Source organism: Monodon monoceros, unplaced genomic scaffold, assembly GCF_005190385.1.
Source record: "Monodon monoceros isolate NGI ecotype Baffin Bay Population unplaced genomic scaffold, NGI_Narwhal_1 Super_Scaffold_3, whole genome shotgun sequence".
Lineage (NCBI taxonomy): Eukaryota > Metazoa > Chordata > Mammalia > Artiodactyla > Monodontidae > Monodon > Monodon monoceros.
In genome coordinates, this window is record NW_021703780.1 from 46964195 (window position 1) to 46977037 (window position 12843).

General features: G+C 47.1%; 1 pseudogene; it reads right to left on the bottom strand.

Annotated features, from left to right (window-relative positions):
- Window positions 1-772: 772 nt before the first annotated feature.
- On the bottom strand, window positions 773-2257 carry LOC114907424 (annotated as a pseudogene).
- Window positions 2258-12843: the final 10586 nt, after the last annotated feature.

Below are 12843 nucleotides of genomic sequence, written 5' to 3' on the forward strand. Positions count from 1 at the left end.
CTCCCAGGAGAGGATCAGAACGTTGGTGCATGGACCAAACACGACATGGACAGCAGGAGTTCAGACTGGTGGTGGTGGAGGGAGGGGCACGTGCCTGGCTCTCCAGCCTGGGCTTCAGACCTGGGGAGGGGGCTCCTGCTCCCCTTTCAGCCTGGAGGGTCCTCAGCCCCACCCAGCAGAGACTGAGAGCCAGTCCTGGGAGAACCAGTCCTCCCACATGGTCTGCAGCACTCCGTCTACAGCCTCTGCTCTGCCGATCCATTCTCCCCAACAGAGCCTTGAAGAAAGGGTGCTTGTTCTTTAACCTTGTGCTGAGGAGGAGAGCTGGAAGGGCATGTTTCCCTTCACAAGCAGCCTGGATACCCAAGGTTCCAGCTACAAGTGTGAGGTGGTGCCACCCGGCCAGTCCTCCAGCTGCACAACTGGGTGGCCAAGCTGTTGCCTCCTCCACTGCGGGAGCCCACCCAGGCTGAGGCCGCCATCGGAACCAGCCCTGTACATCTCAAACTTCTTGTGTGTGTGTGTGTGTGTGTGTGTGTGTGTGTGTGTGTGTGTGTGTTGGCAGAGCCAGCTGAAGCTTTATTCTGAAAAAGACACTTGGATTGGCTTTTAGTTGGGGGCGTGGGCAAGAGAGGGAGCCCCAGGCAGTTGACTCCCCCAGGGGTGGGCTAAGGACGGGACTGAGCCTCAGGTCTTTGGTTCCAACACTCCCCTGCACAACTCCTTGCAGGAGCAAGTGAGCGGGGAGACTGGGAGGGATCGCAGGAGCCTTTCACTTAGGCAGGATGTCAGAGGACTCGAACACCAGCTTCCCATCACGGGTCTCAATCTTCTTCACAACCACAGCCTTGGAACTGGTATGGCTGAAGGAGCCAGAGCCCCCTCCAGAGCCCAAGCCGGACTGGTAGGAGCTCAGGCCATAGTTGAAGCCAGGGGTCCCATAGGCTGAGGTCAGCCCGCCTGAGTACCCGCTGGTGGTCTTGGTGTGGATGCTCATGTTCTGCATCCCAGACTCCAGCCGGCTCTCCTCGCCCTCCAGCAGCTTGCGGTAGGTGGCGATCTCCACGTCCAGGGCCAGCTTGACGTTCATCAGCTCCTGGTATTTGCGCAGCTGCCGCACCATGTCCTGCTTGGCGGTTCTCAGAGCGGCCTCCAGCTCGGCCAGCTTGGCCTGAGCATCCTTGATGGCCAGCTCCCCACGCTGCTCGGCATCAGCAGTGGCGGCCTCCAGGGAAGCCCTCTGGCCTTTGAGGCCCTCGATCTCAGCCTGGAGTCAGTTGATGTTCTGGTTCATCTCGGAAATCTCCGTCTTCGTGCGATGGAGGTCATCCCCGTGCTTCCCAGCCAAGGTCTGCAGCTCCTCATACTTGATCTGGTACATGGTCTCAGCCTCAGCCCGGCTGCGGTTGGCCATCTCCTCATACTGGGCCTTGACCTCGGCGATGATGCCATCCAGGTCCAGAGAGCGGCTGTTGTCCATGGACAGGACCATGGAGGTGTCAGAAATCTGCGACTACATCTCACAGATCTCCTCTACATACAGTTGCCTGTAGAAGTTGATCTCATCAGTCAGCCCTTCCAGGCGGGACTCCAGCTCTACCTTGTTCATGTAAGCTTCATCCACATCCTTCTTGATGATGACAAATTCATTCTCTATGTCTGTGCGCTTTTGGATCTCTTCCTCATACTTGGTCTTGAAGTCCTCCACCAGCCCCTGCATGTTGCCAAGCTCCACTTTCAGCTTCAGCTTCTCCTGGGCCAGGGTTTCCAGCTGCCGTCGGAGGTTGTTGATGTAGCTCTCAAACATGTTTTCTATGTTACCCCGGGCTGTCTTCTACTGCTGCAGGAGGTTCCATTTGGTCTCCAAAATCTTGTTTTGCTGCTCCAGGTGCCATATCTTGTTGATGAAGGAGGCGGACTTGTTGTTCAGGGTCTTGATCTGCTCCTTCTCCTGGGTGCACACGACCTGGATGTCGGGGTCCACCTCCAGCTTGAGGGGGCTCAGCAGGCTCTGGTTCACCGTGACAGGTGTGATGCCCCCCAGACCCAGGGCCCCACTGTAACCTGCAGCCAGACTCATGCTGCTGCCCAGGCCGCCCCGGAAGCTGCTGCTGCTGCCCACGCGGGAGAAGGCTGAGGAGCTGATGCGGGTGCCCGGCCCACTGGTGTACGAGTGGCTGCTGAAGGACCGGGGGCCAGAGGTGGACACCTTGTAGGACTTCCGGGTCACCCTGATGGACATGGTGGAGGCTGGAGAGGAGGCGAGGAGGCCGAAGCACACAGAGACTCAAGGAGTTGTGGAGCTGCTCCTAGGTCCATCTCAAACTTCTTATACAGTGGAACCCTTGGCCTAGGGTGCTGGTTCTCAAGCTGAGCTCTGTGGGACTCCTGGAAGGGGTCCAGGAGGTACCCAGGGCATGGAGGACCCTGGAAGGAAACCCAAGATTCCAGGAAGAATCCAGGGGACTCTGGAAACATATTCCCTTGTTTTCCAGCCCACGACTCACTCCTAGTTTGTCAATTGTAATTTTTTGTTCCCCTGTGTGATTTTTGTCATCAAAATAAAAATCAGAGACCCCCTAATCCATGTCTACAAGAACAACAACAGATTTGGTCTAGGGTTAACAAGCACTCATACATACTACTGATGGGAAAGTAAATTAATATATCTTTTCATGAAGGGTGGTGGAAATTTGACAGTACTTAAAGTGTGAATATTCTATTATCCAACAAGTCTGATTCTCAAATATATCTTATGAAATACAATTGATTTTTATTATTTGTGAATTCTGTTTTTACAAATTTGCCTACTCACTAAAATTTATTTGTAACTGCCAAATCAGTACTCATGGAGCTTTCATGGTCATCCATGGACATGGGCAGAGCAGTGAAAACTTTGAGTCAAGAATTGACTGTATTCCTACAGATGTGAAAGAAATCCATGTTTGTTCAGTTATTTCAACAAATATGTGTTGAAAGTAGCAACATAGACATTTGGAATTCATCTATGAAGCAAACAGAAAAGGCACTTTCCCTTGCAAAACTTACATTCTTAGCAGAACAAGAATTATCGCAGAATTGTTTGAAAAAACAAAAAATAGAAACCACCTCAATGTCCAATGAGAGGAGAGTGACAGCCTATAGCCCAGCAACCCCCTCCCAGGTGTATCTCAAGAGAAGTGAGGAATGTCCAAAAAAAGCACATGTACAAGATTTGCTCTTAGCAGCTTTATTTATAATAAAAGGATAGTTAAATTATGGTATATACATATAAGAGAACGTGCTGCAAGCATTGAAAATGATATGGGTATAAATTCATTGACACAGACCAAGTTCAGGACTAATTGTTGACTGAGAGAAAAACTAGTTTCAAAACTGTGTGTGCTCAATATCCTATGATAAACCATAATGGAAAAGACTATATTAAAAAAAGGAATGTATATATATGTATAAATTAATCACTTTGCTGTTCAGCAGAAATTAACACATTGTAAATCAACTACACCTCAATAAAAAAATAGTGATTAAGAAATTAAAAAAAAAACTGCATGAACTTTAGGTCCCAAGTCTGTGAAAATGTATAGTCACACACACACACACACACACACACACACACACACACACATTTGTAGAGAGCTATTTGGAAGGTGTTTACAAGGGCTTTCTTTTGGTAGTGGGATTTTAGAAAATTTGTACTTTGTTATTTTACCTTTCTGTACTCAGTTTTTTTTTGTTTGTTTTTTAAATTTTTGGCTGCATTGGGTCTTTGTTGCTGTGTGCTGGCTTTCTCTAGTTGTGGTGAGCAGAGGCTACTCGTCATTGTGGTGCACCAGCTTCTCAGTGCGGTGGCTTCTCTTGTTGCAGAGCACGGGCTCTATGTGCGCGGACTTTAGTAGTTGCAGCACACGGGCTCAGTAGTTGCAGCACACGGGCCCTAGAGCACATGGGCTTCAGTAGTTGTGGCAAGTGGGCTCAGTAGTTGCGGCTTGCGGGCTCTAGAGTGCAGGCTCAGTAGTTATGACGCACGGGCTTAGTTGCTCTGAGGCATGTGGGATCTTCCAGGACCAGGGATTGAACCTGTGTCCCCTGCATTGGCAGGTGGATTCTTAACCACTACACCACCAGGGAAGTCCCTGTACTCAGTTTTTAAATGCTGTGTTTGTGAATGCTTCAAATCTGCAGTGGCCTTGCTTTCAGGGGTTTACATGCTTTACCAGCTTATCTTTTCCAGGAGTTCCTCTGGCCCAAATAGTTCCCAGGTTCCCCAGGGGATCATATATTTATCCTTCAGGGAGCCCTTATTTGCCTGGTTTTTCAGCTCATAGTTGAGAGCAGGACTTGCCCCCCACCAAAGTGTCCAGGAGCCTTCCAGAAATGTCACTTCTCACCCCTCCCACCCAGTCCCCAGGAGGTGAAGCTCCCATCAAGCTGGGTCCACAGGCTGACCTCCGTCTCTTCAAGAGCCACCACCCTAAGTAGCAAATTGAGGCATTTGTTCCCACCATTTCCTGTGCCCCACCCCCACCAAGGGAGCAACTCAGCTCCTGGTTTTCTTTAAGATTGAGAAATAGGTACCAGGGAGGTTGTGCTCCTCAGGCCCCTGGGCAGCAGCCCTAAGTCCCAAATGCAAATAGCTGTGTGGGGGTTGTGCTGTCACCAGCTTCCCAGCATCCGGCAGAGAGGGCAGACCTGGGCCTGGGATGACTGAGGACTAGGGGGCAGAGTTGGTCCCAGAGGGGTCTGTGACAATCTTTTGAGCTGTCTTGTTAAAGACCCATTTGTGTGTGTATGTGTGTGTGTGTGTTTAGTGCTACTCAACTCAACTGCTTCTCCAGTCACAAAGGGAGGTTTTTGTTGAGGAAGCGGGGCCCTGGCTCACAGCATAAATTCGAGCTCAGGAGCAGCTGGTAAATGTGAGGACAGACACTCATTCAGGGGCCAATCCTGTGCTTGAAATGTCTACTTAGCTATTCAGTCAAGAGCGACATATCAGCCTCTTAGCCAAGCCACATGTTCTGAGACGCATCTGAGCTATTTCTGAAGTAGATAGAGGCTTGGGGGCACCTGGCACCTCACATGATCAGTGGGAATTGGTATCACAGCAGCTGGGCCTCTGCACCCCACTTGCTGTGTCTCCTCTCTAGTCCCAGGGTCCCCTGTGTGTGGGCAGAGCTCAGCTGTTTGTCCCAGTACCATGTCAGGGTACAGGCCTGAGCACTGGTTCTCCAACTTGGCTACATGCTGTAATTACCCAAGATATTTTAAAGAATATTAGGGCCTGCAACCCTCCTCAAAAGAATCTAATTAAACTGTCCTGGGTGTGAAACCAAGCAGGACCCTGTGGAGCTCCTGGGTACAGAAGCCTTTCTGTGTCCCCTGTTTCTTGTCTGTAGGGAACAGACTCTAGCCTCCATGACCTTCCCTGAGGGCAGGTTCAAGCAGTTGCTAATCAGGGAAGGGAGGGGATGCAGAGACAAGGGAGGAGCAGGCAAGAAACAATAGTGCAGCCTTGGGGCAGGGTCCTGGTTCTGCCTTAAGGGAAGCATATAACAATATCTTTGAGCTCTTCTACAGAACTAAACCCCCCAACATATGGAAGATGGTAGCATTCTTCATTCCAGAGAAGGTCACAGTTTGATAATGTTGAGAAGTTCATCAGGAGACCATTTGAGGTCAGATTAGAGGACTGCAGGCCCTGTACATACCCTGATCCTTATCAGCAACTCTGCCCTTGAACCGTTGCTATAAAACTCACCAAGTCCTCCCAGTTTTTGTGGCATGCATGAGCCCACTGTGGCCCCTTTGCCTGGCAAAGCAGTAAAGCTATTCTTTTCTACTTCACCCAAAACTCTGTCTCTGAGAGTCAATTTTTCACTGTGCACAGAGGCTGAGTTTTTGGCATCAGGTGCAGCCTGAGCATCTGGAGTTTTAAAACCCCCCCAGGTAACTACAATATGCAGCCAGGTTTGAGAATCACTCTCTTGGAGGGCACATTGTGGAACCAGATTATACATGGGGGTCGCACTGACTTCTCAGAGGTGCCTCTGACCCAACCCAATTGGAAGCTTCTATGAAAATCCCTTGTTCAGAAAGACTCAGAAATTAGAGGATCAACTTCTCATAACCATGCTGTTCACAGCATGGAGGCAAGAGCAGCCAGGCACAGGGAATAGCAGCAGTGGAGGGGCTGCAGCCAGCCTGCCCGCCACCTGCCACCAGCTGATCCCAAGGACATACCTGACAGCGAATACAGTCTTGTGTCATGTTCAGAATGGCCAAAGCAAACATACTCCAGGATGTGTTGGAGCCAACTGACGACATGTACAAAGTGGCAGTTTGCTCCAATTACGGTGCAAAAATGGAAAGAATGTCTTCCAAAAGGTGTTCTCTATGCTTTGTGCATTGTTGTATACATAATCTTTATTTCTCACAATAGATGCCTCTTTTTGCAGTGGAGTTGCATTTAGCACCGAGATACAGGGTGGGCTGCAGGCCAAGGACATTCCCAGGTAGAAAAGGAAGACCTTGCTCTCATCACATCAGTCAACAGATCCCCTCACTCCCTCTTCAGCTTGGCCTTCCAGCAAGAAGCCCCTCATGACAGTAGCTGTGTGCTCTCATTAGCAGATACCACTTTATATCTGAAGCTGTGTTTGCTATAACGCTGAAGACTCATCAACTGATTTCCAAACTCAATCTCCATTCTCAGTCAAGGAGCCATGGTGTTTGCTTTTCAAAAGCAGTTTCCTGAGGGCAAGGAAGGCAAGACTTTTCCTCCTCCCTGCAGTTGGCCCATCCCTCATCCATTCAAGCTGATGCAACAATTAGCTTTGCTACAGCTTAATCTCATTTCAAACACTCCACCCAATGCATCATTAATTCTCAGTGTTGCCTAAATCGTCAATAAGGTACAAAGGTTTTCCCAAGCTGGCAGCCTTAGCCCAAATACCATCAGAAACACAGAGGCTTCCTGTGGACTTAAATGTAGTTCAAGGGTTATGAAGGAGAGGAAAATCTCAAAGGTAGCTTTTTTTTTTTTTTTCCTGCGCTGCGCAGCTTCCTTGACAAGGGATCAAACCTGCAACCCCTACAATGGAAGCCTGGCGTCCTAACCACTGCACCACCAGGGAATACCCTCAAAGGGAGCTACTTTGAACCCAGAGGTTATATTGCAAACAAAGGTGATATTTAATGGAGTTTCAGCTCCAAGAAGAAACCCTTGAAAATACCCCCTTGTCCTGGTTACTGTCTTTTGTCTCCTTTACCTTTTCCTCCCACATTTCCTTGGTAAGGAAACTGAGCAGGACCCTGTGGGGCTCCTGGGCATGGAAACCTTTCTGTGTCCCCCGTTCCTTGTTTGTAGGGAACAGACTCCAGCCTCCATGACCTTCCCTGAGTCCCAAAGGGCAGGTTCAAACAGCTGTTAATCAGGGAAGGGAGGGGATTCAGAGACAAGGGAGGAACAGTCAAGAAACAATAGTGCAGCCTTGGGGCAGGGTCCTGGTTCAGCCTCAAGGGATAAACATTAACAATATCTTTGAGCTCTTTACAGAACTAAAACCCCAACAAATGGAAGATGTTGACATTCTTCATTCCAGAGAAGACCACCCAAGGCCAGATTAAAGGAACCCCAGAAGCTGATCAGAAGATCACCTGAGGCCAGGTTAAAGGAGTGCAGGCTGTGTACACACCCTAATCTTATCAGCAACCCCACCCTTGAGCCTTTGCTATAAAACTCCTCACCAAATCCTCCTGGGTGGGGACACACAGTTTTCAGGGCAGAAGCCCACTGTGTCCCTCTTTGCCTGGCAAAGCAATAAGGCTATTCTCTTCTACTTCATCCAGAACTCTGAGATTCAATTTGTCACCGGTGCGCAGAGGCTGAGTTTTCAGCATCAGTGGAACTTGAAGTTCTTGAGTTTTACTCATAACATTCCCTCAGGTACGGTTCACTTTGCCTGTAAGTCTCTCTGGAGAGTACTGATTATAATTAGAACATTTCCTCAAAATTCATGGAGAAACTCCTAGGACCCTGCAAGGTCATGGGGAACTCAAGTTAGAAGAACGATATGTAATGTCAAAACTTCAAGCAAAATCTCCCCAATTCTCATAACCTCCTCATGCTTTTAAAACTTCTCTTCCTACTTTGCATTAAACAGCTTCTGAGAATAAAGCCCTTGGCTTTTCGTCATCATTTGGCCAAAGAACGAGAATTGACATTTCTGGCTCAGTTCCATTTTCCTTGACTTCTCTGCTGATTTCCGGCAGGAATGGGGAAAGGGCTTCTTTGGGAGGAAGACACCAAGGTTGGTTGTAAGCCACTGGATCTAAGGAGTAAAAGGCACCAGCCCACAAAGGGCAGGAGCTATTTCCAGAATGTGAGGCGAGAGGGAGAGCAGGGATGGTGCTACAAGATCTCACAGCCCTCTTTGCTCCGATCAGTTAAGGAAATACTGGGCTGCTGAGGGTGAGACTCAGAGGAGGACTAATCCTGCCTAAGGCCCTGCTGTACCCCCTACCCCCAGCCCAGGAATTTATTTTTCATCTCAGGGCAGCACACACTCTATCATATCTGAATGAACCAGAAGAAACTGGATTCTGAGGCCTTTCAGAAAGTCATGTTCAGGGATTTTCCTGGTGGTGCAGTGGTTACGAATCTGCCTGCCAATGCTGGGGATGTGGGTTCGATCCCTGGTCTTGGAAGATCCCACATGCCACAGAGCAATTAAGCCCGTGCTCCACAACTACTGAGCCTGCACTCTAGAGCCCGCAAGCCGCAACTACTGAGCCCACGTGCCACAACTGCTGAAGCCTGCGTACCTATAGCCCTTGCTCCGCAACAAGAGAAGCTACCACAATGAGAAGCCCACACACCGCAACAAAGAGTAGCCCCCACTTGCCACAAATAGAGAAAGCCCGTGCATAGCAACAAAGACCCAATGCAGCCAAAAGTAAATTAATTAAAAAATAATAATAAAATAAATTTATTAAAAAAAAATATATACTTAAAACAAAATGTCACGTTAAAGATTAAAGTCAACCCCAAACACAGAGCCAGAGCAAGTTAGGGCCCCGGGCCACCTTTGACCATAACCAGCCTGAACTCCAGCTCTCAACATTTAAATGAATGGGCGAACCAGTTTCACAAAGCTGTGGACAGTGCCAGGACATGACCCCAACTTTCCTGACTTCTGGTCAGAGGGCTGTACGACTCTTCGGTTTTCTTTACATGACATTCAGATTGGCATTAGTGAATAGTGTACCTCTGTCTGGTGATGCTGTTCTTGCCCTGAAATGCCCCCTGACTTTTGTCCATCTACCTGTCTCCTACTTATCCTTCAAGATTCAGCTCAAGTGATGCCTCCTTTAGTCTTCTCTGGCCCCAAGTATGGATCAGGGATGCTCTGGGTGGCCTCTGTGCTCCCCACATTCACAGCACTCACAGTATCACACTGGAGCCCCCTCCCCCCGCAACTGTAACCCTCAACAGCAAAGATCATGACACCTTGATTTTACAGAAATGATGCTGACACCACTTCTGACATGCGTTGGCAGCTCATTCCTGTCCGGGGAGTGATAACATGAATAACAGCAGCATCAGCACAGTGCATGCCTGTAGGCATGTAGTGACGAGTAGCTGTGCCTTATGGGCCCTCTGCAGCCTGACGGTCTATGCAGATGGCAGTGACAGTAAGGTATCTAGATAAAAACAAATAAAAACATGCAAGTCTGTTAAGCAAGATCCCCATGTTGTGAAAGCCCGTTTTCCAGAGGAGGACAGGGAAGGGGAGCTGAGATGATGTCATCACTCATTTCAAGGGTCTTATCATGAACCCACACGCTTGTCACTACATCTGCTGTCTGCTGGTCACTAAGACAAGAAAGGCTTTATCAGTAGAGTCTTTTTTCCTCTGTCCCTTCTTAAGATGAGTGCGGGTTTCCCTGGTCTGCTACCCAATGTCCTACTGTCTTAGTGACCGAGGTTAAAGTACAAACACACAGTAAGACTTATCACTGGAACCATTAGCATTGGATCAGAAATGTACCCAAAGGCTTGTTGGACGTGAGACCTGTGAGTCAGGCTGTGCCCATTAGAGCCACTCCCAGGTGAGGACTGGCCTCCCCTGCCCCCTCTGCTCCGATTAGGTAAACAGTTGGCCTCGTCCTCTTGCCTGAACTCAGGCAACCAGAGAAGAATTGTCTGGATTAAGACTAAAGTGTGATAAGAATATAGGTTATTGTTGCTAATAACAGCTATTTATTACAGACTGTTAATTATATAGTAGTTAATACTAATAGTACTTATTACTCATTACTGGTATCTATTTCTACATCAGACATTGGGTGGAGATGGAGAACAAGGGTTGGGAAGCATAGTGGTGAGCCGCTCTGAGGATGGCAGGGCGCCTCTGCTGTTCTTACCAATTCTGCCACCTGGAGTCCCAAAGCTGGGAAGCCACTAAGTGTCGCCGCCCCCTGCTGGCCACCGGCCGCATGACACCCGTGAGCATACCAGCGCAGCCTCCCAGACTCTCAGTGCTGGAGGCAGAGCCTCAGAGACCGGGGCTGCGAAGGGGGCGGGGAGGGGAGGGGCTTGTTAAAGCTCAGGGCCCCTTTTACAGCCCGGAGCCTGAAATGCACACAGCCACGTGCTCCCAGAGCCCTGGAAACACAAACGCTGATGCAGAGTGCGCACCAGCCTGTGCACAGCCTGGTGTTTCCTTGGAGAATCAGGAGGGCTGTAAGAAGCAGCTTACAGGCTTAGAATTTGTCTTAACATATATTAACTCCTAACACCCTACTTCTTATTTTTTTTTCAAAATAAAATGTCTTGTTTTGTTAACAAGCGGAATATGATAAGAATCTATTTTGTGTGGTAGTGACTTGAGTAGGAACATCAACCCTCTGAAGTATATGTGGGAGCTGGGAAGTGAGCAGAAAAAATTCTAGGCATTATATTCAAACACAAGGAACTTTGTTAAAGTCTTACTCAGAGTTCTTTTTAGAGATGTATCCTTTTTTATTGAAGTATAATTGACATACAATATATATTAGTTCCAGGTGTTCTGCATAGTGATTTGATTTATATACACTACAGATTGATCACCCACACTAAGTCTAGTAACCATGTCATCATACAAACTTATTACAGTATTATCGACTATTTCCTGTGCTGTACATTACATCCCCATGACTTTTTAAAATTAATTAATTAATAGATCTTTATTGGAGTGTAATTGCTGCATAATACTGTGTTAGTTTCTGTTGCACAACAAAACAAATCAGCCGTATGCATACACATGTCCCCATATCCCCTCCCTATTGAGCCTCCCTCCCATCCTCCCTATCCCACCCCTTTAGGTCATCGCAAAGCACCAAGCCGATCTCCCTGTGCTGTGCTCCTGCTTTCCACCAGCCAACTATTTTACATTCGGTAGTGTATATGTCGATGCTACTCTCACTTCGCCCCAGCTTCGCCCTCCCATCCCATGTCCTAAAGTCCATTCTCTATGTCTACCTCTTTATTCCTCCCCTGCAATTAGGTTCATCAATACCTTTTTTTTTTTTTTAGATTCCATATACATGTGCTAGCATACAGTATTTGTTTTTTCCCTTTCTGACTTACTTCACTCTGTATGACAGACTCTAGTTCCATCCACCTCACTACAAATAACTTAATTTCATTTATTTTTATTGCTGAGTAATGTTCCAATGTATATATGTGCTACATCTTCTTTATCCATTCACCTGTCAATGGACTTTTAGGTTGGTTCCATGTCCTGGCTATTGTAAATAGTGTTGCAGTGAACATTGTGGTACATGTCTCTTTTTGAATTATGGTTTTTGCAGGGTATATGCCCAGTAGTGGGATTGCTGGGTAATATGGTAATTCTATTTTTAGTGTTTTAAGGAACCTCCAGACTGTTTTCCATAGTGGTTGTATCAATTTACTTTCCCACCAACAGTGCAGGATGGTTCCCTTTTCACCACACCCTTTCCAGCATTTATTGTTTCTATATTTCTTGATAATGGCCATTCTGACTGACATGAGGGGATACCTCATTGTAGTTTTGATTTGCATTTCTCTAATAATTAGTGATGTTGAGCATCTTTTCATGTGCCTCTTGGCCATCTGTATGTCTTCCTTGGTGAAATGTCTATTTAGGTCTTCTACCCATTTTTTAACTAGATTTTATTTTTTTAATATTGAGCTCCATGAGCTGTTTGTATATTTTGGAGATTTATTCTCTGTTTGTTCATTTGCAAATATTTTCTCCCATTCTGAGAGTTGTCTTCTTGTCTTGTTTATGGTTTCCTTTGCTGTGCAAAAGCTTTTAAGTTTAATTAAGTCCCATTTGTTTATTTTTGTTTTTAATTCCCATACTGTAAGAGGTGGGTAAAAAAGATCTTGCTGTGATTTATGTCAAAAAGTGTTTTTCCTATGTTTTCCTCTAAGAGTTTTATAGTGTCTGGTCTTACATTTAAGTCTTTAATCCACTGGGAGTTTATTTTTGTGTATGGTGTTAGGTAGTGTTCTAATTTCATTCTTTTACAGGTAGCTGTCCAGTTTTCCCAGCACCACTTACTGAAGAGGCTGTCTTTTCTCCCTTGTATGTTCTTGCCTCCTTTTTCATAAATTAGGTGCCCATATGTGTGCGGGTTTATCTCTGGGCATTCTATCCTGTACCATTGATCTATATTTCTGTTTTTATGCTAGTACTATACTTTCTTGATTACTGTAGCTTTGTGGTATAGTTTGAAGTCAGGGAGCCTGATTCCTCCAACTCCTTTTTCCTTTCTCAAGATTGCTTTGGCTATTCAGTGTCTTTTGTGTTTCCATAC